This window comes from Schistocerca serialis, chromosome 2 (genome assembly GCF_023864345.2).
Source record: "Schistocerca serialis cubense isolate TAMUIC-IGC-003099 chromosome 2, iqSchSeri2.2, whole genome shotgun sequence".
Classification (NCBI taxonomy): Eukaryota; Metazoa; Arthropoda; class Insecta; order Orthoptera; family Acrididae; genus Schistocerca; species Schistocerca serialis.
Genome location: NC_064639.1, coordinates 1,023,512,045 through 1,023,539,839, shown reverse-complemented (window position 1 = coordinate 1,023,539,839; position 27,795 = coordinate 1,023,512,045). Strand labels below are relative to the sequence as shown.

The window sequence follows — 27,795 nt, the reverse complement described above, 5'->3', positions numbered from 1 at the left end:
TACAGCAATATGTTTACAACGTCTTTGCCTGTTTACAATACTTACTGAGTAGCACCATGTTGCTGGTTCACATGTTTGCTCATCTGGTTCAAAATGAGCATTTAGGTGTTGTGGAGTCGCTGTTACACGATGGTGTAGCTGCATGCTGCATTTTGGACAGCGCTGTCGGTATATGTATGTGAAGGAATTATATCTTGATAACGCAGTAGTAAATTCGTGTGGCACGGTCGTGTGAGAGTCCCTCAGGAGGGATGTTCGGCGACCTGTTTCCAAGTTCTTTCAGCTGGACGCCACTTCGGTGACTTGTGCAACCTTACTGTATCCTAGAAATCCCACCAGAGAAAGGGGACCCACAGTGCAACGTGGAATCTGAATCATGTGTCATTCCTTCACATCACTGAGCAGTAAAGACTAGCGTAAAGGCAAACTGAAAAATGCTGGTGTGGTACCGGAATTCGATAACGTGACCTTACAGTATCCAAGCTCGCACGTTAACACTACCCACTCAGCTCGATACAGTGGTTAGTGACACAAGCCATTAAAAAACTTCAGATATGTTTGAAAGCACTCTTCCATCACAAGTTGGATTCAGGTGACCAGACGATGGTATAAGAAAGTAAACGATAGTGATAACAAAGCACTCTGCAGAATATCGGCTGAAGTGGTTATTTATGAGTTTATTTTGTGTTCTCAACAACTGTAGTAGCACAAAACACACAAAATTAGTTTTTATGTGCAGTCATTTTCTACCAATGTGACTGGCGACGTTTAGCGCAGTGCAAACTTTGAGCCGCGGTCAAGATCGCTGAAGGGCGGTCCAGTTATTGCAAGTTGAGTACAAAATCTTCTCGGAGAATGAAAACCAAGTTGAGGAGACCACGGTGCAGAGCTAAAATAGTTCTGCTGCGTAAAGCGTGTTAAGTAAAGAAATAGCTTTCTGGGAAAATTGAATTTAAAAGTTTGAAAATACTTCGTAAATCGAATTATTAAAATAATCCTATAAACAAATAAATACTTCAAAGTATTTCTTATAGAGCTGTTAAACTTAGCTTCACACTTCAATTTTTAATTTTGCGTTACTAGGTGTAACAACGAGAGCTGTACAAGGTAATTTAGATTTGATGCACTTCAAGAAGCAAACACAGAATTATGGTTCGAACACTCATAGAGTAATCCATTGCGAACTGAATTTCAGAGGCGTAGTGTGGGTCATAAATAGGTTTACAGTTAATATCCCAATAGTTTACGAAGGTGGAAGACTCAAGTAACGCATTATTTTCGCTCAGGTCCATTGCTCAAATGGCCACGAATGTACATCCAGCCACAGTCACGGAACGGAACGTTCTCGAAAAAGCTAAGTCGTGGAAGAGGAGCAACAGCGTTGCAGTAACGATTGTCTTGCTGAGGGACTGGTTGAGTTGCCAGCTCTCGAAGCGCCATAGTTCTCACGACTGTTGATTGCGTGTTATTGTACTGCAAGTTTTTGATGTCAGTGAACATAAAGTAATAATTTTTTTCTGCCTCTTTTCACTTGTATCGAAGTGACGTTGTGTATCACTGCCAGGTTTAGTGATATAAATCCAGTTTATTTACAGCAAGAAGGTTAAGCAACATGTTTTACTCTTGTGTCCCTCTTCGTACACCCTCCCTACCCCAACCACAAACGCCTTAACCCCGTGGTGGATAAATGAGGAAAGTTCCACTTCAAGTGGAGACTTGTTGCAGATTCACGAATGGTGAAAAAAAGGGTGAATTTGAAGAAGGTGCATGAAGCACCATCTGCCACTCACCGTAACGTGACTTGCGGAGTGTATATATAGAAGAAGAACAATTCTCATTGCTTTTCCAACACATGTGTTAAATCGCAACTGGAATGAGTTTAAATTTTTCGTTATAGAAATATAAATGTAGTAGCTGCATTCTGCTATTAATTTAGCCCAAACACAGTTGGTAGCAGAAAACTGTTGCCCTCCTATGGCTCGTTAGTGGTGGTTGATTTACAAACCTGCAAATAAACACCTTTTTGATAATGTGGCTATATACAAACATTGGCAACACAATGAGAAATAACAAATTGTGGTCTCGTATAGAAAGCACAGTGTCACACCAAAGCCAGAAACGCAAATTGATACCACAGACATTAGCGGGGGCTCACTGCACTCCTTAATCACCAGTGGAAGACCTCCAGAAGGTCACGCCTTCCTCTCAGCATAGCAGCGCCCTCACTCTGATGTCAATATGGTGTTGACGATATTAGAGCTCGACCCAGTTCGTAACCCCACCTGAAGTAGTCAACATCTAGTGTTGGATCAACGAGTTGTTCTGATGAGCTTGTACTTTAGTATGTTGAACATTGTAACTCAAGGAATAGCCTGTTATTTACTGCAGCAGGCGATACTTTGCTAGTCAAGGAGAGCTGAAATTATCAAGGAAACCTCTGGAAAATAAGTCTATCAAGGTGAAGTAAATCTTTTATTCATTTTTGTAATAAAGTGAACTAACATTTCGTGTGTTCTAGTTTAATGAACTTTCTGCCAGAGTAATGAAAGAACTTACAGTAATGGCTGGTTGAAGGAATTTTAGTCTGGTCACAACACAAGTAACATTTAACAAGAGTATGTTAGAAATTATACCTAACTCTGATACAGTTTGATTCGTGGTACTTGATGACTTGATGTTCTAAACCTAATACACTATTATCTAAATAAGTTTTCTGTCTCTTGGCAGTCTATATATTGTTACTATAACTGAATCTGTCATTACAGACATTTTGGTTTGGTTAAACTCCTCCATAAACAGCAAGTGCTAAGTCAGAAGGTACCAACTGCCGTGCTGCAGTGGTAACACTGTTTACCGTCGCATCACCGAAGTAAAGGACTGTCAGGCTTGACTAGTACTTTGGATGTTTGACCGTCCGGTCTGCCGAGCATTGTTGGCAAGCGGGGCGCACTCAGCCCTCGTGAGGCGAATTGAGGACTACTTGACTGAGAAGAAGCGACTGTGATGTCGTAAACTGATGATGGCCGGGAGAACGGAGCGCTGATCACACGCCCCTCCGTATCACCATCCAGTGATGCCTATAGGCTGAGGATGACACTGCGGTCAGCAGTACCACTGGGCCTTCCGAGACTTGTTCGCACTGAGCTTAAGTCGGAGTGTAGCCTTCAGAGCCGGCCGGAGTGGTCGAGCGATTCTAGGCGCTACAGTCTGGCACCGCGCCACCGCTCCGGTCGCAGGTTCGAATCCTGCCTCAGGCGTGGAGGGGTATGACGTCCTTAGGTTAGTTAGGTTTACGTAGTTCTAAGTTCTAGGGGACTGATGAGCTCAGAAGTTAAGACCCATAGGGCTCAGAGCCATTTGAACCATTTTTTTGTAGCCTTCAGAGTATTGGGCTGAGCCCTCTGCGAGCACTGAACGGTAGAATCTAATTGGTGGTGCAAAACTGTTGTGTAAGTGTCTATGGCGCTTTGTGTTTTGGTCCTTGGCTGGCCGCGGTGGCCGAGCGGTTCTAGGCGCTTCAGTCTGGAACCACGCGACTGCTAAGGTCGCAGGTTCGAATCCTGCCTCGGGGATGGATGTGTGTGATGTCCTTAGGTTAGTTAGGTTTAAGTCTAGGGGACTGATGACCTCAGATATTAAGTCCCATAGCGCAGAGAGCCATTTGAACCATTTCGGTGCCTGCCTGGTGAAAGATTTTCCATGTCTGCCAGTACGAGGCAAAGATAAAGCAGTCCACAGTTAACAGCATTCCGTATTGGCTGTCAACACAATTGGTGGATGTTATCTATGCACTGAAAGATATGGCGCAGAAGCAGGAAGAGGAGCAGGTTTCTGAACACCATCTGGAGGATACTGCACAAGCCTGAGAGACGCCAGGCTAGTAGATGTGCCTGTGTGTTGGAGACTTTTTGTGGTATTTGTTGCGTGCCTGTTTCTTGGTAAGAAAGAGTTTTTTTTTTGTTTATATTAGTTTGCTTTGGACAGGTTTGGGGTTCGCAGCCCAGTTCTCAAGCGACTCTGTTATAACAATTTTTTCATTATGTTCTCTATTATTTTAGAAGATGTGTGGGTCTTTAGCTGACAAAGTAGGGTTTTGGAAACTGCAATTTCATGGCTGTAATTTAGCGTTTGTATTTTATTACTTTCTATTTCTGTTTTCTGGCTAGTTTTGGGATCACATCTAACTAAACGGAAAGGGGAAAATGATAACGACATGTGTCCAAAAGTTTGAGATAACTTGTGGTTTTTGCTCGAGTTGAGGTCGCGATGAATATTTGTGTCTAGTTAAAACTGGAACTCGGAAGGGATTAATATGCTGCTACCTTTGAACCCACGATCCTTGTTCACCCTACTGTAGGCTTCATACGACTATGCTGCTAGTACTAATGACCTACGGAGAAGCTTAGATCTCTGAGTACCACGAAAGAAACCCATAATCTATCGACAGTTCAACCCCTGACCTCTGAATTACTAACATAGAAGTTAACTAATTGAGCAATTTAGCAATGACATTGTATTTTATGAATGCGAATAATTTTCTCCATGCGCAGGTGTACGAAATATATTACAAAGCACATCGTTTCATTAGATATTTTCCCACTATTGCGTATTAAATATGTTTCCAGTGTCGGGGTAGGGTTCAGAACCAGATTTAACTCTACTGATATGCCATATTTAATGCACTCTTAAACCATGTCTTTTCATGCCAGCAAACTTTGTACGTTGCTGGAGATAGTGTTGAGAGGAAACCGGCGAGTCGCACGGCGGTCGGAGGCTGCGTTTAATTTACAGTGAGCCTGTTTACGAGCGTGTGGCTGCGCGGCGACTATAGCGCCTACCGGACGCACGGGAGCTGAGAACTGCGAACCGCGGCGCGGAAGACTTTTAAGAGTCGGCCGCGAGTGCGGCGATCTCCGGCCGAGTGACACCGCAGTAAAGTGTGCGAAACAAGGAGGCGGCCTCGAATTTATTCCCGGGATAAATACTGCGGTCCGCGCCATAAACGAAGCCGGCTCGGTGCGCGGAATCTGAATGCCGCCCGCATCGACGACACCCGGCGGGGAAAGATAAATAAACGAGCGGCGATGGGAGCGGGAAACGGGAAGCGGCAGCCCGTCTCCGCCGGCTGGGGGTCGGCTTTTTCCCCGGGTCCGTAATTACGAGGAAATCATAGGCCGGGCTCCGCGTGGAATCGCTTAGCCATGTTCGCTCCGTGACGTCATGACGAGCGTGAGAGCGTTCCGCCATTTACGCCCGGGCTAAATGAGCCGTTCCAGGGGCCGCTCCCAGGCCGCCCACGAGCCGCCAAATTCCAGCCGGGCCGTCCAGACTGCTTCCAGATATCGAGGGATCGGCTCCACCTCTATTAAAGTTTCATTCCGCCAATTTCGAAAGCCTTCTTTCAGGAGAATGATGGACGAAAGATGATATCATACAGCTATAAAAAAAAAAATATATGAAACGGTAGTGAGAATGTAACGCACCAGCAGCCGAAGATGCCTGATTTGTTGATAATTTCCAAGAATCATTGCCTATCGAACGTGCAGGCCCCTAACGATAGACACTTATCATTTGGAACATTAGGACCACCGGCCTACTGTCCATATACGAAAATTAGTCCACTTTGCTTGTTTTCATTCGCCTGTGTCGTATGTTATTATATTTTGGGGTAATGCTTCACATTCTAAATGGAAGCTTTGACTCAGAAACGAGCGGTTGGTTGGTTGGTTTTTTGGGGGAAGAGACCAAACAGCGAGGTCATCGCTCTCATCGGATTAGGGAAGGACAGGGAAGGAAGTCGGCCGTGCCCTTTCAGAGGAACCATCCCAGCATTTGCCCGGAGCGATGTAGGGAAATCACGGAAAACCTAAATCAGGATGGCCGGACGCGGGATTGAACCGTCGTCCTCCCGAATGCGAGTCCAGTGTGCTAACCACTGCGCCTCCTCGCTCGGTAGAAACGAGCGGTTCAGGCAATAAGTGGTGTACGTTCGCGAAACACTTGTCACTAGTCTGTATTTTCACATTGGCCTCTCAATACATATATTCTTTTCTACCGTTTCTTGTTAGCAATATCAGATTATTCCCAAGAATTAGCAGCATTCACTCAATTAATACTCGGCAGAACGCCAATCTGCATTTGCATCGCACTTCCGTAACTCTTTAACTCTTGTGCAGAAAGGTGTGCAGTATACTGATGCATCCGTTTTCAATAAGCTGCCACAAGAATTTAAAAATAGCAGTAATCCACGCGCTTTCAAATCGAAACTGAAGAGTGTTCTCATGGGTAACTCCTTCTATTCCTTGAAAAATTAAGCTGATTCTTATGTTATCTTGTTGATTGCGTTTACTTAAACTTACGTCCTGACTTTTTTTGGGTTCATAAACATTTTATTTTTATCGCTTATTTCTTTTATGTTGTAATTTAATGTACTGACACGTTCAATGACCTTGGAGATTGACTTCTTAACTAATAGCACCCAGTACGTTGTCCTCGATGGTGAGTGTTCATCGGAGGTGAGGGTATCATCTGGAGTGCCCCAGGGAAGTGTGGTAGGTCCGCTGCTGTTTTCTATCCTTTGGATAGGGTGGATAGCAATGTGCGGCTGTTTGCTGATGATGCTGTGGGTACGGGAAGGTGTCGTCGTTGAGTGACTGTAGGAGGATACAACATGACATGGACAGGATTTGTGATTGGTGTAAAGAATGGCAGCTAACTCTAAATATAGATAAACGTAAATTAATGCAGATGAATAGGAAAAAGAATCCCGTAATGTTTGAAAACTCCATTAGTAGTGTAGCGCTTGACACGGTCACGACGATTAAATATTTGGGCGTAGCATTGCAGAGCGATATTAAGTGGGACAAGCATGTAATGGCAGTTGTGGGGAAGGCGGATAGTCGTCTTCGGTTCATTGGTAGAATTTTGGGAAGATGTGGTTCATCTGTAAAGGAGACCGCTTATAAAACACTAATACGACCTATTCTTGAGTACTGCTCGTGCGTTTCGGATCCCTATCAGGTCGGATTGAGGGAGGACATAGAATTGGGCTGCTAGATTTGTTACTGGTAGGTTTGATCATCACGCGAGTGTTACGGAAATGCTTCAGGAACTCGGGTGGGAGTCTCTAGAGGAAAGGAGGCGTTCTTTTCGTGAATCGCTAGTGAGGAAATTTAGAGGACCAGCATTTGAGGCTGACTGCAGTACAATTTTACTGCCGCCAACTTACATTTCGCGGAAAGACCACAAAGATAATATAAGAGAGATTAGGGCTCGTACAGAGGCTTATAGGCAGTCATTTTTCCCTCGTTATGTGGAACAGGGAGAGAAGATGCTAGTTGTGGTACGAGGTACCCTCCGCCACGCACCGTATGGTGGATTGCGGAGTATGTATGTAGATGTACACGTAGATGTAGATTTGCTCCTCAGTTTGGTCCTACGAGACTAGAAGTGTAAATAAATAAATAGATATAAACCGGTGCAGGCGATAACAGCGGCACCTAGGAAGAAATGACTGCTAGTCAGACAAAGGCACGGTGCGTGTAGTTAGTGTAAGTGGGCGTGCTCTCCGAGTGCAGAGTAGGGAAGGAGCGCGATCTATCTCGGACTGACCGAGGGAAAATTGTGATGGTCCGGAGGCTCGGCACGTGCATTCCGGAAACTGGAGTGCTGTGGTGAGTGTCGTCCCACTCGTGGCGAAGTCAAGGTGAAACCACGTCCAGACGTCATGGTGATCGGCGGCCATCTGTCGTTAGAGATGTCGGACGTCGTAAGCTGAGCAGACTGGCAAAACAGGACAGGCGCGAACTTTGGCAAAGCTGACATCAGACTTTAAGCTGGGCAGATTACAAGTGAGTGTGTCTGAAAACATAGTGCGCCGAACATCCCTAAGGATCGGCCTCCGAGCCGACGACCCATACATGTGCCCATGTTACCACGACGACATCGGCAACTACGACTGAAATAGACACGTGGCCATCGGCACTGGACTTTGGTTCAGTGGCAGTGCGTTATATGGTCTGATGACTGGAACAGCAAAGGGAGGTAATGACAGTGCCCTCCACCACACACCGTTGGGTGCCTTGCGGAGTATAAATTTAGATGTAGATGTAGATGAAATCCGAAACCTCGTTCATCGTGCCGATGGGAGGGAGCGAATCAGTCGTCCCTGTACAGCGCGACGGAGACCAGCTGGTGGTAGCTCCATTATGCTCTGGAGAACGTTCTCGTGGGCATCCATGGCTCCAGTGTGGCTCGTGCAAACCACCACTACGGCGAAGGCGTATCGTTTAGTGGTTGAAGACCACGTACACCCTTTCATGATGATCATGTTTGCCGGGGTGGCCGAGCGGTTCTAGGCGCTGCAGTCTGGAACCGCGCGACTGCTGCGGTCGCAGGTTCGAATCCTGCCTTGGGCATGGATGTGTGTGATGTCCTTAGGTTAGTTAGGCTTAAGTCTAGGGGACTGATAACCTCAGAAGTTAAGTCCCATATTGCTCAGAGCCATTTGAACCATTTCATCATGTTTCTCTACAGCAGTGGCATTTTCAAGAAGATAATGCGCCATATCACAAGCTTAGGAGTGTGATGGCGTGGTTCGAGGTACACAGTGGCGAGTTACAATTGACTTGCTGGGCCCCCAACTCATCAGATCTGAACTCAATCGAACACATTTGGGATGTGACTGAAGGTGGCATCAGAGCTCTTCCCACCCCTCCCCGGAATTTGCGGGAATTATGTGACTTGTGCGTGCAGATGTGGTGCCAACCCCATCCAGCGACCTACCAAGGCATCATTGCTTCCCTGCCACGACGTGTTGCTTCTGTTATCCATGCCAAAGATGGACATATCGGCTGTTAGGTGGCAGTGATAATGTTCTGGCTAATCAGTTTAAATATGGTGAGTAGAAGAGGACTTTACCGCTTTTGAATGATATGCAAACTAATTTAGATAACTTACGGAATCAGTAGATGTGTCATTTTGTAGCAAACAACTTCAAGTTTTATAAGAATGACAAGTGTCGTTTTCAGAATGAGATTTTCACTCTGCAACGGAGTGTGCGCTGATATGAAACTTCTTGGCAGATTCAAACTGTGTGCTGGACCGAGACTCAACCTCGGGACCTTTGCCTTTCGCGGGCAAGTGCTCTACGAACTGAGATACCCAACCACGACTCACGCCCCGTCCTCACAGCTTTAATTCTACCAGTACCTCTTCTCCTATCTTCCAAACTTTTACAGAAGCTCTCCTGAGAACCTTGCAGGACTAGCTCTTCTGAAAGAAAGGATATTGCGGAGACATGTCTTAGCCACAGCCTGGGGGACGTTTCCAGAATGAGATTTTCACTTCCTGCAAGGTTCGCGCAGCGCACACTCCGCCGCAGAGTGAAAATCTCATTCTGGAAACATCCCCCAGGCTGTGGGTAACCCATGTCTCCGCAATATCCTTTCTTTCAGAAGCGCTAGTCCTGCGAGGTTCACAGGACAGCTTCTGTAAAAGTTTGGAAGGTAGGAGACGAGGTACCGGCGGAAGTAAAGCTGTGAGGAGGGGGCGTGAGTCGTGCTCAGTTGGTAGAGCACTTGCCAGCGAAACGCAAAGGTCCCGAATTCGCGTCTCTGTCCGGCACACAGTTTTAATCTGCCAGGAAGTTTCAAGTGTCGTTTTGTTTCGATGTGATTACCATCTGTGAAGCGGCAAACATCCCGTCGGTAATCAATTTCTTCCCTCACTCGTTGCAGCGAATCCGGCGTAACTTATGCAACGGCAGTGTAGCTTCGATTTTCCAGGTCGGCTAAAGTCTTTAGTAGGGGAGGAACACACACAGTCCATAATGAAACTACGGAGAAAGAAATCCAGTGGTGTCAATTTCTGGAGAGAGAGGTGGCCATGCTGCTGGCCCATCACGTCCAATCCACCGACCTGGGAAGCGATTTTATGAGGAATCTTTGAACTTCAGTGAGGAAATGAGGTGGCGCACCGCCTTCCTGGTAATAAACCAACCAGCCTCGGTCATCTTCATTGATCTGTGGAATTAAAAAGTTTTCAAACATATTCAGGTACGCAATAACAGTGACATTTTCCCCCAGGAAGAAGAAAGGGCCCCACACGCGGGCGACATGGTAATTCGTCATGTCGGAGTGATCAACTAGACTCCACACAATATGCGGTGCGAGATTTACGCCGAACAGTTGTTTCAGATTTATTTTCATGAAACCAAAGCACGCAGCAAGCACCCTCCACACCAGTGAAAGCAGCCATTTTAAGGCGGAAGGGGTACCGATGCACTACGTGAATCAAATTTGAGTTCTGTTGCTACAAAATGGTACATCTACCGATTCTATAAATTATTCCAATAAATTTCTGTATTATACCAAAGTTGTAAATTTATTTTAGATCCAGCCTGCATGGCACGCGTGGCTCGATGTCGATCACACGGCTCTGATCGAGCGAATTATGTCAAACGTCTAGTGCGTTGCGAGGGAAACATGGCTCATCATTTTCGGTTGCGAACAGCAACGAGTGAAAGCGCTGCAGTTTCCAGTGCCGATAGCCTCACATGGTGAAATCTCTTTCCTCGGTTATGTAGTGTGGAAAGTTATTTGAAATTTTGTTGCTAGTCCAGATTGCTTCCAAATGAGGATAGCAGGAATAGTGTAGAATGTCATGGTCTCAGCTCTGCGAAACTTTGCAAGAACAGGGCGGTTACTGATTTTCTTTTGCAATTGTACTGCGCCCAGTGTCAAAAGGGAACATCTGTGCCGTGCTGGGCAGCCTAAGTTGGTTTAAGTTAGATTAAGTAGTGTGTAGGCTTAGGGACTGATGACCTCAGCAGTTTGGTCCCGTAGGACTTTACCACAAAAAAAAGAACATCTGTAGGAAGGCGTACGTGGTTTAACAGTTCCACGCTATCCATCATGAAGAACATCATCTTAGTTCCTTTTTGGGTAACAGATTGTACGCCACAAGTGACAATTCCTGAAACACAATAGTTCACAAACACCGTGTGCAACTGCTATGGCTTCTCCGAGTCTGTACTGCATTGGTACTACAAGCAGTACATAATCAGTGCCAAAGATATCAGCATTAGAGTGTGAAAACGATACTGTGATGTGTGAGAGCCGGCCACTGTGGCCGAGTGGTTCTGGGCGCCTCAGACCAGAAACGCGATGCTGCTACGGCCGCAGGCTCGAATCCTTCCTCGGGCATGGTAGTGTGTGATGTCCTTAGGTTAGTTCTGTTAGGTCTGTTACGACATAGTCACGAACGAAAGTGTTGCAATCGGCGGAAAAAAAAGGTTATCGAAACAAAAGAATAGCATCTAGCTACAAGGAAATAAAGGAGACAGGCAAGAACTGTACCTCTCCCACTACCTATATTTTCACAGCTTGATGTTGCATGGAAAAATTTACCCTCCTGATAGTCTCCCGGTAATTCTTACTGACATACGAAGAGAACCTGGGTTGTGGGAAAAGCGACTGCTGTCGACGGCAGGAATAGGGCAGAAAGAAGACGAGGCTGACGACTGAAGTAAGTAAAGTTACCACTTTCATTTGCAAATGTAAATTAGTAAACATTCGTCTTTTGTCGTTGCTCTAGTGAATGCCGTAAGCAGTATCCGTAACTCGTGCCACCAGAGTTCTGTGGTCGACAGCGAGCCACACGTTCGATATAAATCGTTAGGGGCCCGTGCGTTCAATAGGCAGTCATTATTGGAAATTACTGAGTTCTCCCAACGTGTTTCGGGACTACATCATCCCATTATTAATACCAATAAAACAAGAAAACACAAATCATCACAACAGAAAAATACTCATACTGACAACCATGTAAATGTGTTTGTACTGCTCATTATCACTGCGTACCTGAGAGTTATTACGCCATTAGGCACAATCAAAACCAAAAAGCCGGCAGCTAACATGCACTAACGGACAAATAAAACAGTTCCTTGAACAGCTCCTGTTGCAGCAGAACACAAAGCTCAGTTACACTGTCCAGCCAAATTAATGTGACTGCCACTAGGACACACCTGCCTTTAACTGGTTGTGAGACGAACATGTGGATCAGATGGACAGAAACCTTAAAATAAGGTTTAAAGAGCGCAATAATGAAGAACGTGGTTCATCGGCGGTGGCAAAACAGTTCAAGAATGAGTAGCATTTGCTGGAAAGCTTCACAGACAGCATGAGGAATGCGTCCACGTGTTACATGAATACACAGAAGTGACCAAGGAGGGAAACAGCCAGCAACTCAATGTACTTTGTGGTCGTTAAGTGTTAACGGTTCCTGCTGGTTGTACTACATGGAAGTTCACTTTGTGACTTAGGTACAACATTGATTTTTAGGATTCTGCGCCTCAGTTTGTAAAAAAGGCACCATTATAGGATCATTTTGTTGTCCATGCATCTGTCTGTGTCTGTCCGACAGTTACGAACCCTTTCTCCAGGAATGAGTACACATATCAAGTTCAAATTTATATCATATGTTATGGTCTGTGGTCGCCTGCCGATGTAGAAATGTTGAGTTTATGACAATTCAGTCAAAACCTACAGCCATTTATGTCATACACTTTGATATTCGGAAACTCACTCATCAAAATCTGTAGGGCACTTCCCGTCGACCTAGAATCATTAAATTTTGTAAGAAGTACGGTTTCACAGAACAGCTACGTGATAAATCAATCAAATCTGAAAGCCGTAAGTCCAACTAAACACCTAAGAACTACAATTATGAACAGCTTAAATTGGAAAGAACACACAGAAATTGTTGTGGGGAAGGCGAACCAAAAACTGTGTTCTGTGTTCTAATGACAGGTCACTTATAAGATGCAACATATCTATTAAAGAGACTGCCTACATTACGCTTGTCCGTCCTCTTTTGTATTACTGCTGCGCGGTGTGGTATCCTTACCAGATAGGATTAACGGAGTACATCGAGAAAGCTCAAGGAAGAGCAACACGTTTTGTATTATCGAGAAATAGGGAAGAGAGTGTCTCAAACTTGGTACAGGATTTGAAGGGGGACATCATTAAAATAAGGACGTCTTTCGTTGCCGCGGAATCTTTGCACGAAATTTCAGTCACCAACTTTCTCCTCCGAATGCGAAAATATTTTGTTGACTCCGACCTACACAGGGAAAAACGATCATCGTAATAAAATAAGGGAAATCAGAGCTGGTGCGGAAAGAGGTGTTCGCTTTTTCCGAATAACAGAGAATTATTGTGAACATGGTTCAATGAACCAATTCAAGGTTCTTCAGTGGGATTTGTAGATTAGCGATGCCGACCTAGATGTATAGACCATGTCCCACGAGGTGGTGAGCGCAAGAGAATTATTGTGAACGTGGTTCGATAAACCCCCTTCCAGGCACGTAAGTGCGATTTGCAGAGCAGTCATGCAGATGTAGGCGTAGAGACCATGTCTCACGAGGTGGTGAGCAGAGACGACGAACAGAGCACCTCCGACACTTATCTACTCACCATCTCGTGAGATGTCGTCTGATGATTTACGCATCACCGAAAGCGGCTACCACTGAAAATGCAATTTTTAATTCTAATATTAATTGGCGATCAAGGTTGATGACTATTTCAAATTATCTAATTCTTTCACTGCATTCTCCAATAATGTTTTCAAAAATTCTTAGCGTATGGTTTGTTGAAGTGTTCTTCCCCATAGAATGGATGAAAGTAATTACCACAAGAAATTTCACGCTATGACTGGGCCGTGCCATATTCAAAAATGGTTCAAATGGCTCTGAGCACTCTTGGACTTCACATCTGTGGTCATCAGTCCCCTAGAACTTAGAACTACTTAAACCTAACTAACCTAAGGACATCACACACATCCATGCCCGAGGCAGGATTCGAACCTGCGACCGTAGCAGTCATGCGCTTCCGGACTGAGCGCCTAGAACCGCGAGACCACCGCGGCCGGCCGCGCCATATTATTTTCACCTCTCCTGCTGAGTGCTACGGTACTGTGTTGGATAGATATCACTGTGGACCAAAGCTGCAGACTGCAGACATGCATGTGGAAAAAAAAGAAAAAAAGCTAAGTAATGGCCCAACAGCATTTTTTCGACATGATAATAACAAATTTTTGACTACTGTTCATAGTTCATTGGCGTAGGTACGTTCAGTTTTGGTGACGATATTTTAGCGCTTTTTTTCAGCAATCCCAGAAATACTGTTCATATTATAGAAATTTTTTGTCGGTCCATATGTTTCTTCCATCTTCTAATTACATCTCGAACAGTTGCTCTTTCTAATCTACAATTTTGTATAATCTCACCAGATCACTTCTTCACCCTTTGAATTCATTCTTTGTGTGTCCCAACTACTTCTGGTCCATGTTTGCCGTAACACGAAATTTTAGTCTTTTCAACTAAGATCCTTCGTCCTAATTGGCTGACGATCTTTTCTAAGACAGTTATTTAAACGTAACGGAAATGGAACAACACAGCCGTATTTTCAAAGTATTTATTGTTCAGACGACTAGTTTCAGAGCTACATTTGCGTCATATTCAGATCCTTGGTCTTACTGGTAAAGAAGTTGACTTTCTTTTATGCAGCTTGTTGCTTATTATTTAGCTATATCAAAGATAATTATTTTTCATTCAAAAGTTTAGTTAGCCGCGAATGCGCATGATTTAGGTGGGTGGACGGGGTGGCATGGGAAGTATGGCAGGTACTACCTGTTGTAACTGCGACCAGGAGGTCGCGGGGTAGCAATGACAGAAAACGCGGCGGGACCCGCGGCGAGGCCCGCGAACAACAACACAACGGAAGAGGACGGACACGACCAACGAAGGACAGAAGGAATACAACAACACCGAATAACAGAGTCACAAGAAAACAAACACGTCCACTCGTACACGAACCAGGAAGTAAGCAGTCTAGCGCAAAGCGAGGTGTAAACCGACGTAAGCGAGATTAGACTGACTGGCTGAGCTTTTTTTTTCCTTTATTGTGATTTCATTCCCCTGCCCCATAAGGGCAGGGGAGGGCTGTCAGCGGCACAATCTGCCGCTTTTTAGCCGAGTGACATGACAACTAAAACAGGAATAAAATTTTACATACATAACGCGATAAAAAAGGGGAACATAAAACAGAGTAAGGGGAGAAAATGGAGGTAAAAACACACTGACATGGAGACGTTCGTGGGGGACAGTTAAAAAAGTAACCAGAAAGTTAAAAAACACTGTTGGCGATTCTTAAAACACAGGGAAGACACTGGACGCACATGCAAAGGTTAAAAGTCGGCCACAGTATTAAAAACACTCCAGAACAACAAACTTAAAACCCACTTGGAGCACACACGACGAAGAATAAAACTGCCAGGTGGGACCTGCCGAGGGAAACGTCAGAGAGGATGGAAAAGGTGGGGAGAACAAGGGGCAACAGGGGAAGCGGCTGGATGAAGAGAGTAGAGGCATCAGCGGGTACACTAAGAGGCAGGAGACATGTGGGGTAGGAGATGAAGAGGGAAGACAAGGCAGGAGGGAGTGCAGAGACACTGAAAGGGGGCACAAGAAAGTGAGGGGGAGTAGGAGGGGGAAGCCACTCAGGAGGAGGCAGGGGGAGGAGAGAGAGCCCTGAAGAGGAGAGGAGAAGGCAGGAAGATGGGGTTAGAGTTGGTAGGGAGGGTAGATGTCAGGGCAAAGCTCATCATCCGGGGAGGGGGGCGGTAGATGGTGGAAGTTGCGTTGGGAATGGAGATGGAGGGTGTGGAGATGAGAGAGGGTGGGACACAACGGTAAAGGCACGGCAACTGGTTGGGGGTGGAGAGGAAGGGAGAAACCAGGGGGTGAGGGGGATCCAGGCGGCGGACAATATATAGTGTGCGGATGTGTTCAAGGAAAAGGAGAAGGTGGGGGAAGGGGATGAGGTTGTAGAGGATGCGCGTGAGGGACGGAAGACAGATGCAGAAGGTGAGGCGGAGCGCATGGCGTTCGAGGATTTGGATGGCTTTATAGAACTGGGGAGGGGTGGAAATCCAAGCGACACTGGCATAACAGAGGATGGGGTGGATCAAGGATTTGTAGGTGTGCAGGATGGTGGAAGGATGCAGACCCCACGTCCGTCCGGACAGGAGTTTCAGGAGGCGGAGGCAGTTGTGAGCTTTGTTTTGGATGGTAAGGAGATGGGGAGTCCAGGTGAGGTGGTGGTCGAGTGTAAGACCAAAGTATTTGAGGGTAGGAGTGAGGTGGATAGGACGGCCGTAAATGGTGAGGTAGAAATCATGGAGGCGGAAGGAGTGGGTGGTGCGGCCTATGATGATTGCCTGGGTCTGGCTGAGCTTTTTTTTTTTACTTTATTGTTATTTTAAAACCTGTACACCAGGCAGGCTGTCAGCAGCATTCTACGCTGCTCTTCAGCCATAGAATACACAATGAGAAAAAACAGTAAGAATACACATAAATTTCAGAACGGTGGGCAATAAAACAGTGGACACATAAAGACAAACACAAAGCCGTTCACACTCGACGATAATCCACACTGCAAACTGTTGATACGATGCACAAACACGGAACATGGCGATGGCACAGGTGAACGATGGAGTGCGACGGTGAACACTGAACACTAAACACGACGGCACACACGAGACACTGATGGCGATGATCTCCGGCGCGCGAAAGTCTACATAGCGTGTGGGAGTCCAGGGACCTGCCAAGAGAGGATGAGGGGGGGGGGGGATGGGCGAGGGAGAGGGGAGAGCAAAGATGCCATGGGCAGAGGAGATAGGAGGAAAGGAGGAAGGGGGAGTGGAAGCTCGGGGGAAGAGAGATGGAGGAAGAGGGACAGGGGGAAAAGGAGAGAGAAGGGAGGGAGGGTGCCTAAAGGAAAGGACACAGGAAGTGGGGGGGGCAGGATCAAAGTTGATAGGAGGGGTAAATTGAGGGGAGGAGGAAATCATCAGGGAGGGGGAGCTGGCGGAAGCCACATTGGGAGAGGGTAAGGAGGGTGGAGAGATGGAGACCGGGTGGGACATGGGAATACAGGCGCAGCAGTGGGCGGGTGCGGGAGAGGATGGGTGAGACAAGTGGGTGAGGAGGATCGAGTTGGCGGGAGGTATCCGTATCTTTTCAAGGAAAAGGAGGAGGTGGGGTAATGGAATGAGATTGTACAGGATCCGTGTGGGGGAGGGGAGACGGATGCGATAGGCAAGGCGGAGAGCATGGCGTTCAAGGATTTGAAGGGATTTATAAAAGGTAGGGGGGGGGGGCGGAGATCCAGGCCGGATGGGCGTAACAAAGGATAGGGCGGATAAGGGATTTATTGGTGTGGAGGATGGTGGAGGGGTCCAGACCCCATGTACGGCCAGAAAGGAGCTTGAGGAGACAGAGTCGGGAGCGTGCCTTGGCTTGGATTGTCCAGAGATGGGGAGTGCAGGAGAGGCAATTGTCGAGGGTGACGCCAAGGTACTTAAGGGTGGAGTGAGGGCGATAGGACGGCCATAGACGGTGAGATAGAAATCAAGGAGGCGGAAGGAAGGGGTGGTTTTGCCTACATTGATCGCCTGGGTTTTGGAGGGATTGACCTTGAGCAACCACTGGTTGCACCAAGCGGTGAACCGGTCAAGATGGGATTGGAGAAGGTGTTGGGAACGCTGCAGGGTGGGGGCAAGGGCAAGGAAGGCGGTGTCATCGGCAAACTGTAGAAGGTGGACAGGGGGTGACGGCGGCGGCATGTCCGCCGTGTACAAAAGGTACAGAAGGGGGGAGAGGACGGAGCCTTGGGGCACACCGGCGGAGGGGAAAAAGGTGTAGGAATCTGTGTTATGGTTTGTGACGTACGAAGGACGGTGGGAGAGAAAGGAGCCGATCAGACGGACGTAGTTAATGGGAAGGGCGAAGGTTTGTCTGGCTGAGCGAGAGGCCGACGGTTAAGTACGCTATCGGGGGCACCGCTATTGGCCACTGGGACCACGTGTTCAACCGTGGCGCCCTCACACTAAAAGCGGGCCAGGAGGCGCGCGCCGCCACAGCTTACTGCGCGATGGTGCGGAGATCTCTATGGGTCTTCGACATCCATGACGTCTAGCGCGGATTCAAATTCCGCGGTGCGCGGTACCAGACTACCTACATGTGATTGCGCTCAGTAGTAATGTTCTCTTAAACGTTGGGACCCAATACTATATAGGGTGGAAAGAAACAGCTTGGTAGCAGGGACATAGCAGCATGTCGGATGTCGGATAGAGCAAAATTTTCCAACAAATCGAAAGTCCGATATGCACAGTTCCGTCATAAAGTATCCAATCAGCTGTGAGCGTGCGTAAATGCGTGCATTTAAGCCAACTAAACGCCAGGTGATAAACGTTATACTGGAGAGCGCCGTTACTCAATAAATTACCTAAAGATAATGGTTTCAGCTGAACAGTGAAACCTAGGCATTTTTTTAATCCCTACCCGTTGTAAGTTACGTTGGATGGAATTTTCAGGGGTGTTTACGAGATTAAGCTTGACTGCTAAATCAATTATGCTAAAAGTACTGTAATGCCACTGATTTGTGAAGGTAATGAGCTTATACTGCAGAAACAGCACAGCAGTAAGATAATCGATATGTGGTACTTCGACGTGCAGTGTTACGCACTAGTAACGATATCTAATGGCCACATGCTATAATTTTTCGTAATGTACAGAGCACGAGTGAACTTTTGTTCTATCAGGTACAGCAGATAAAACCTTATTTTTTAAGGTAAATTCTCTTAATTGCTGCCTACATCATCGCCACAAAGATTACGAAGTCGAAGAGATGAAAACAGCCTTGCCACTATACTGAATGTGGATGGCTGTTATCACTGAAAGAACCGGTTTTCGGTTACACTGATCTTTTCGTCTCCAGTTTAGCCTGACCGTTAAAGCCACTCAAAATAACCGATTTCTGAAACAACGTATTTTAGATTTTTGTTGTTGCTTCTCGCGGTAATAACCATAGACTTTGAACAAAGATTGAAAGATTCTAATTAAGGTGAAGCAGCAGGAAATATGAGGTTGATGCTGCGACAGAAATTGGCCTCATTGCCTCCAGGGAAGATTGTGACGGTGAAGATTGTGACAGAGAGAGTGAAAGGTCTTATGACTACTCTGCCTCGTCATTTCAATTTTTCACCTTGAAGCAACAACAAAATTAAGGGCCTAGATATTGTTCTAAATTTATAGCCAGGCAACAGAGTTACAGGTGTACTTACAAAATTTTCCTTCTCTACCAAGGAACACTGTGGATGTTTCTCTATCCCTATATGGTGTCACAAGATTTTTGTGCTTTGTGTGCTCTTATAAAGCACAGGAGAATTGTACTTCATTGCTGCCGTACTTCATTAAATACTTCCGAAATAGGGATACTGCATTCTGTAATAGAACTGACGTCCGAGTACGACGGCGAGAACCTGCTTTAAGGACGTGGGGAGGGGGGGGGGGGGAGAAGTCTTGCACACTTCAGGTACCCACTTACTATCGAATAGGCCACGCTACACGGAAACAGGTACATTATTGTCCTTGCAATGCTGTACAGATTCTTACAGGGTGACAATTAGTGAACTATATGAAATAAAATCGTCATAACTTCTGAACAGTTTTCGTCAAGACGTTCAAACTGCACGGTTGGCCGCGGATCATGAAGGGAAGTAGTATGCGTATTGGTTTAGCGATGCCCACTTTTATTTGGATGGGTTCGTCAATAATCAAAATTGGCGCATTTGGGGTACCGAGAATCCGCATTTAACATCGAGAAGTCTCTTAACCTTCAACGGGTGACTGTATGGTGTCCGATGTCCAGTTACGGAATAATCGGTGCGATGTTCCTTGATGGCACGATGACTACCGAACGGTATGTGAAGGTTCTGGAAGATGATTTCATCCCCATTACCCAAAGTAACTCTGATTTCGATAAGATTTTGTTCATGCAAGACGGAGCTCGACCCCATCGAAGCAGGAGAGTGTTCGATGTCCTGGAGGAACACTTTGGGGATCACATTTTGGTTCTGGGGTACCCAGAGGCCACTGGCGTGGGCCTCGACTGGCCGCCATATTCTGAACACATGTGATTCCTTTTTGTGGGGCTACATGAAAGACAACGTGTACAGCAATAGCCCCAGAAGACAGCCCTTCAGGAGGTCATAGTATCGCTGTTCCGACACTTCAGCGGCTCATTTAGAATACTGCTATTCGTCTGCGTCACATCATCGGTAAAGATGGAAGGCATACCGAAGATGCCATAACCTAAATGAAAATATCTGTACTGACGTTTACCTGTTGAATAAAGTGTGTGCACACCGTAGTTTGTAAATAATTTACGTTTCTTCATATAGTTCAGTAACTGTCACCGTGCATGTGTCTTTTGCTTGTTTCTAACTGCAGGCGTTCTTATTAAAATTGTGCTGATCGCAATCCCAAATTCCAAAATAATCCAGTATTTTCAATCAATAGAAATTTAGTGGTTAAACGTTGCTCTTCATTACCAAAAGTTTTATTTAGAAATCAAAAATTTTATCACTGCTGCTAAGAAAAATTGGTATGCCGATTTTTTACCCAATTATCAGTAAAAAATGAGAAAAAACCGAGACAAAATAAATACCGAAAACTACCGATTGTCCAGAATCGTAATATCGATATTGGTTTTAACCGGTTAGTTTTCCCCATTCGTATTACCATAGTCGTTACGAAGTGATTGTCGTGCCGAAATGGCAGGCACGTGGGTAACGTCAGAACTGTGAGAGGAGCTTCTCTCGGCCTCACACTCCCCCTCCCACCCTCTCCCCCCTACCCTCCCCCTCCCCACAACCGTGCACCATGCCGCCCGCACCTGGCTAACCTTTGGCAGGCGCAGCGAGTTCTCTTCGCTCGCCGTCTCCCTCGAAACGTCGGCCAGAACATCGCTAACAACTACAGACACACTCAGAAACGTTCGCTTACCAGACAAGCTTTCGAGGAGTGGCCGCGCGGTTTGAGGTGCCATGTCACGGACTGCGCGGCCCCTCCCGCCGGTGGTTCGAGTCCTCCCTCGAGCATGGGTGTGTATGTATGTGCGTGTGTTTCGTTCTTAGCATAAGTTAGTTTAAGGTATGAAACTTCCTGGCAGATTAAAACTGTGTGCCCGACCGAGACTCGAACTCGGGACCTTTGCCTTCCGCGGGCAAGTGCTCTACCAACTGAGCTACCGAAGCACGACTCACGGCCGGTACTCGCAGCTTTACTTCTGCCAGTACCTCGTCTCCTACCTTCCAAACTTTACAGAAGCTCTCCTGCGAACCTAGCAGAACTAGCACTCCTGAAAGAAAGGATATTGCGGAGACATGACTTAGCCACAGCCTGGGGGATGTTTCCAGAATGAGATTTGTAGCTAAACCATGTATCCGCAATATCCTTTCTTTCAGGAGTGCTAGTTCTGCTAGGGTCGCAGGAGAGCTTCTGTAAAGTTTGGAAGGTAGGAGACGAGGTACTGGCAGAAGTAAAGCTGTGAGTACCGGCCGTGAGTCGTGCTTCGGTAGCTCAGTTGGTAGAGCACTTGCCCGCGAAAGGCAAAGGTCCCGAGTTCGAGTGTCGGTCGGGCACACAGTTTTAATCTGCCAGGAAGTTTCATATCAGCGCACATTCCGCTGCAGAGTAAAAATCTCATTCTAGTTTAAGGTAGTTTACGTAATGCGTAAGTGTAGGGAGCGATGACCTCAGCAGTTTGGTCCCTTAGGACACACACACTTCCGAGCGCTCGTCGCTGATTGCTAGCCGTATTATAGCCGTGGCCCCGCGAATTTCAGTTCCAACCCGAGGTTATTTGGAAAAGCCGACCGGAGTGGCCGAGTGGTTCTAGGCGCTACAGTCTGCAACCGCGCGACCGCTACTGTCGCAGGTTCGAATCGTGCCTCGGGCATGGATGTGCGTGATATCCTTAGGTTAGTTAGGTTTAAGTAGTCCTAAGTTCTAGGGGACTGATGACATCAGCAGTTAAGTCTCATAGAGCTCAGAGCCATTTGAACCATTTTTATATGGAAAATTTTGCCAGATGCGAATTGTCCTCGACTGCTCTGACCTTATTATCGCGTTATTTACTTCATCCCGTATTGCTGTTTCGGATTCAGCGATTTCGGAATCATCTCCCTACAGAGAGGTTAGTGTGGACTGCAGGACCGTTCAGTGCGGCGGCCATGTTGTCTTGAAGTGAAAGCATTCTGTGGCGGCTGGGGCGCTGAGTTGCGTCCACTCGACGGCGCTATTCCGAGCGGAGGACCGGCCGGCCTATGCCAGCGCAATTTACGAGCTGCCGGCAGATAGTCGGCCGGACGTGGACGATAAGCCGACACCGCCGCTTTGAGCGCTCGCAACAGCCGCCTATCACGCGCCGCAGACTCTAAATTTACTTACAAACTGCATCCATGCGTGTGTGCGACTCAGAGACACCTTGTACGCGGGCGTCGACGGGAGCCTTTTGTACTCCCAGAAGCCTACCGTCGCGCTTTCACTTTGTAATGATTGAGAAGGACTCTGCGAGTGACGTTTACAGGCAGACCAGAGCTTTACAATACTCTTCCACGGTACCTACCAACCACGAGGCCGTAAATTTAGAAGCAAAAGGAATAATCTTCAAAAATCTCACAAAATCATTCACTAAACATAAGAAATCTTTTTGACATAACTTTAGTCACTGCAGCTTGCCTTTCTAAGAAGTATTAACCACGTTGTTGTTGTTATTGTGGTCTTCGGTTCCAAGACTGGTTTGACTGAGCTCTTCAAGCTAGTACAAGGTGCGTCTGAAGATGTCGGTAAATGGTCTCGGAAAATAAAGGAAAAAAGAGGTACAAAATGGCTCTGAGCACTATGGGACTTAACATATGAGATCACCAGTCCTCTAGAACTTAGAACTACTTAAACCTAACTAACCCAAGGTCATCACACACATCCATGCCCGAGGCAGGACTCGAACCTGCGACCGCAGCGGTCGCTCGGTTCCAGACTGAAGCGCCTAGAACCGCTCGGCCACACCGGCCGGCAAAAAAGAGACAGGTACAAACAAAATACCTACGTTGATCTTCAAAGTAATCAGCTACAACACATATGTGACACTGCAAGAAAATGTCAGCAAACGATTCTTGTGGAATCGCTAGAAGCATCGTGGTCCCGCGCTATCGGACATCCTCAGCGTCTGCGAAGTGTAGGCCTTTGAGGGCTAACATAATGAGGGGGAGACAAAAAGAAGTCGCAAAGGAATGAACGACATTAGCTGCCAGTGGAAATTGATTAAATCTAGGGGGAAAAGTGAAAATTTGTGCCGAACCGGAATTCGAAGACTAGACAGGTGCACTGCGCCATCCGGACACAGTCGTCATCGCAAATGCAGGGTCTACCCTAGCAAGCCTCCCGTCAGACCCAAATTCTCAACCTATCTGCACACTACTGATGTAGTGCCCTTACACATTATCCCATTTACTCGCGGCACTTCGTTCGACTCCCGTAAGAATTCGAGTGTGGGTGGGGGGATGCACCCGCATCGAAGTGATCAATGGTCGTTCTCGTCTAAATTTTTGTACGTGGTCTCTGTTCTGGGCCACAGTCTGGATGATTGACTGATCTGGCCTTGTAACACTAACCCAAACAGCCTTGCTGTGCTGGTACTGTAAACGGCTGAAAGCAAGGGGAAACTACAGCCGTCATTTTTCCCGAGGACATGTAGCTTTATGGTGTGGTTAAATGATGATGGCGTTCTCTTGGGTAAAATATTCTGGAGGTAAAATAGTCCCCCCTTCGGATCTCCGGGCGGGGACTACTCAGGAGGCCGTTGTTATCAGGAGAAAGAAAACTGACATTCTACGGATCGGAGCGTGGAATGTCAGATCCCTCAATCGGGCAGGTAGGTTAGAAAATTTGAAAAGGGAAATGGGTAGGTTAAAGTTAGATATAGTAGGAGTGATGTGTGAAGTTCAGTGGCAGGAGGAACAAGTCTTCTGGTCAGGTGACTACAGGTTTATAAATACAAAATCAAATAGGGGTAATGCAGGAGTAGGTTTAATAATGAATAGGAAAATAGGAATGCGGGTAAGCTACTACAAACAGCATAGTGAACGCATTATTGTGGCCAAGACAGATACGGAGCCCACACCTGCCACAGTAGCACAAGTTTATATGTCAATTAGCTCTAAAGATGACGAAGATATTGATGAAATGTATGATGAGATAAAAGAAATTATTCGGATAGTGAAGGGAGACGAAAATTTAATAGTCATGGGTCACTGGAGCTCGATAGTAGGAAAAGGAAGAGAAGGAAATGTAGTAGGTGAATCTGGAATGGGAGTAAAGAATGAAAGAGGAAGCCACCTGGTAGAATTTTTCACAGAGCATAACTTAATCATAGCTAACACTTGGTTCAGGAATCATAAAAGAATGTTGCACACATGGAAGAAGCCTGGAGATACTGACAGGTTTCAGATAGATTATATAATGGTAAGACAGAGAATCAGGAACCAGTTTTTAAATTGTGTGTGTGGGATACTGAATAAACCCACGAATGTAGTTAAGGGTTAAATAATGCACCTACATTTCTTTTTATTATGAAATAACGAGAAACAGTTTTTCCACTTAACACCGGGCAATGAAATATTTCGAAGATTAGGCAGAATGCTGTGACAATGCGAAGGTGTCGTCCTGGAATTTTCTGGGCGGGCCTGTATCCTTGCGTTTCAGCTGTGGGGCCTGGATAGCGTTGCCCCTTTCCACGTGTACTGCACGCGTCAGCCTTCCGGCGGTTCTTGTGTGGTGACCCAGATTGTGTCTACTAGAATGTAGATTATCTTAGCACGCGCTCTCGTGCCCACGTGTGACTCACGGAGGTTTCGACATTTTTCTCGTTTTAGACGCTCTGCTTAACCGTTATTAGATGAGGCCTTGAAGCTGGTGCTAAATTTGAAGTGCCGTATATAAAGCAGGCCACGTCCCCTACTTCCACATCAGCTCCCCAAGCGCGTTCCGGACAAAGCGAGCCGGTAACGCTCATTATGTCACACATTTGCATAATTTAGGTGCTTAGAAGAGCGTACAACACACTCGCCCAAACTCTCACTGAAATATACCCTGTTTTAGGATTATTACGTGCGCATTACCAGTCCTACAGAAACAGTCACTGCAGAATTAGAAAGTTGCCGAGAGTGGGCTGACATTTGATAACGAAAGGCATAAACATGTTTGCCACGGACAAAGTCTTCTGAAAATCGATTTTGTCACAAGTAAAATGTTATTACTCTAATGTGTATAGTTACCAAAAATTATTTTAAATGAGAGGTATGTTCCATCTGATACAGTAACTTGCGTTCAGTCGAACCCTAGTTCGTTCCTAACACCCTCCAGAAATCGGTCTATAATCTTTCACTTCCCGCTTGTATCGTCTGTCCTAAATTTGACACCCATAGGAGCTACAAGTTTCTCAAATGAAATTGCAAAGGATACGTCTGGAGGTAGAGAAGCTTTCGGGAGTGACTATTATGCAGGTAGCCACCAGGTGTGTTCGTTTGTCGGATGCCATCATAAACGATGAGGATACCAAAATAAGCCAACTGGCATTGAAAAACCTCCTAACGGGTTGTCTATCTGCATGCGTTACGCAGGGACAGTAGGAATGAAAACAAGCGATAACTATACCGACGGAGGGCTATTCTGCCACCAAATTCTTATTTTGTCATCTTTCACTCATTTTGCCTTACCACAGCGTATGTTGAGTCCTTAAGTTTAATTTGTGAATTCCTGTTCTGAAATGATTCTTTGTCAAGAAAACATTCTGGCTTTAAGTAAATGTTGCCCTGTCAGTGTTGAAACGACCGTTCTGTAAATTACCTCATTCTTCACAATCAGATTTTGTGCTCAATGATTTCAAATGTCGTCGATGAGATTTTTACACTGATCCACAGTAGTTTTGGAACAGAGAAAGTATACACAATCCAGACTGGTTATAATGACGTCGAAGAGACCGACGGCTTAAGGTTGTTATACCCAATAGTCGCACAAAACGTGATTTTGCTTTTTCTCGTAGAAACTTTGTTTCTAAATTTTACGCTGTCATTGAGTGAAGACTTCAAAAGGCAGCGGAAGTACAGTAAACAACATGTCAGAAAAATTTAAAAGCCTTCAATAAGTGTAGAACGAAATAGCAACCATTTAAATTATTCAGTAATGTTGAACACGCTCTTTGATAGTGAATGAGATAAAATGTTGAACAACTTTGTTCCAAATACTATTACAAAAATTAATCAACAGTACCACAAAGAAGAAAAGGTATTCTATACTTAAATTATACGTATCCTACACCTTCTCCTACATTTCTCTTTAAAATTTTATAAGGCAATGAAAATATCCAACACTCATAACCACAAAACACCAATAAGGAATATATTATTTTCCCACTTCTGTATGTTGAAAAAATAACACATATTGGAATCTGATTTTCTAGTTTTGTATAATAGCAGCGGAGACAGACTTGTTTAGCTTTTTAACCAGATTTCTTTAACATTAAAAAGAAATAGAGCATTGTCCTATTAAAAGTAATCAGTCATCTTTGTTTGCTTTTTGCGTTTAAGATGCGCGTACGCATTTGGCAGTTGACGATGTATTAATTTGTTGCCTCTTTATTGTCTTGTTTTATAATAAGAAATTTATATAAAGATTTCAGTCCACTGAGAGCTTCGTTAAGTGATGAGACAACGAACCGTTCTCCATTTTCATTCTCATCTTCGTCAGTCGTTTGTTGGCTTTGGACGTCAGCTACAATTTCTTCTTCACATGGAATCCTTGGTAAGTTTTTTTGTCTACCTGGACGAATTCCCCTACTTTACAAGATGTCAAAGATGGACGTAATTCTTGCACTAATTCCACCAGAGGTATGACATCCTCAGGCGTTGCTGGAAACGTGTCGGCCTCACCGTGGGATGGAGAAGATAAATGTTTGAATCCTACCTGTTTAAAATAATTGGAAACTGTTTTTCAAGTGATACTTTCCCATGCTTCTGATATCGTTAAAATTGCATCGAGAACGTAGAAAATTTTTCTTTACCTTATTCGTGTTCCTCACTTGAAGTTCCCCGCACTGCACACTCAGAGCTCTCATAACTCTCTGCTCTGTATGTTGTAGAACTGAAGTGACTTTTGGAGGTGAAAACACACGCTTTCTACACTACAGATTGTCGACTATCGGATAAGCAGGACAGTTATCGACTAGGAGATTGTTTTCCCGATACTTTGATTTTGCGCAGAGAGTCCCAGATACGCAACTACTTTTCAAAAATGTTTGATGTTACCTAACATTTTCCATTGTTTTCATTAAATACGGGTAGGACGTTTCTCAATTTTCCGATCACCAAAAGCTTTTCTATACATGATTCTGTCATATTTGAAGCAAACATAACTGCAATTCTTTTCTTAGACGTTTCTCCATTTGAGCACTGGCCATCTAAAAATTCAGTGACTTTTATCAGGTCATGTTGTACAACCGGACAGTTTCTTCTGCATTGAAAATATCATCTAGCTTGTAACCTTCACACAAAACAGTCCACTTCTCACATAGCCATTCGTATCTTTCGGCATTAGAACACTGGCAGCCTCTCCACAAATTTTCCCGGCAATAATATCATGTCGAGGCTGGATATGTTGTATCCAAGATGATGAACGATTGAAGCCCGGGTTTTGAAAGAGACGCCAAAATTCAATGGCTTTTAGTCGAAAAATAGGTCCATTCATTATTACATAATTTGACCTTTGCCGCTTAAGCCACGTAGCGTCAGTTTACACAGATTAGCTCAAATGTTCCAGAATGATCAACACCATAA

At 45.5% G+C, this 27,795-nt stretch overlaps 1 protein-coding gene and 1 non-coding gene across 2 annotated transcripts in view; one reads left to right on the top strand and one right to left on the bottom strand.

The window, feature by feature from the left end:
- LOC126456606 (monocarboxylate transporter 12-like) overlaps positions 1-27,795 on the top strand; it is a 596,637-nt gene that overhangs the window by 183,613 nt on the left and 385,229 nt on the right. The window lies entirely within an intron of this gene.
- Positions 21,086-21,160, bottom strand: Trnap-cgg (transfer RNA proline (anticodon CGG)). Its single transcript has one exon. It is a non-coding gene; the product is annotated as a tRNA-Pro (tRNA).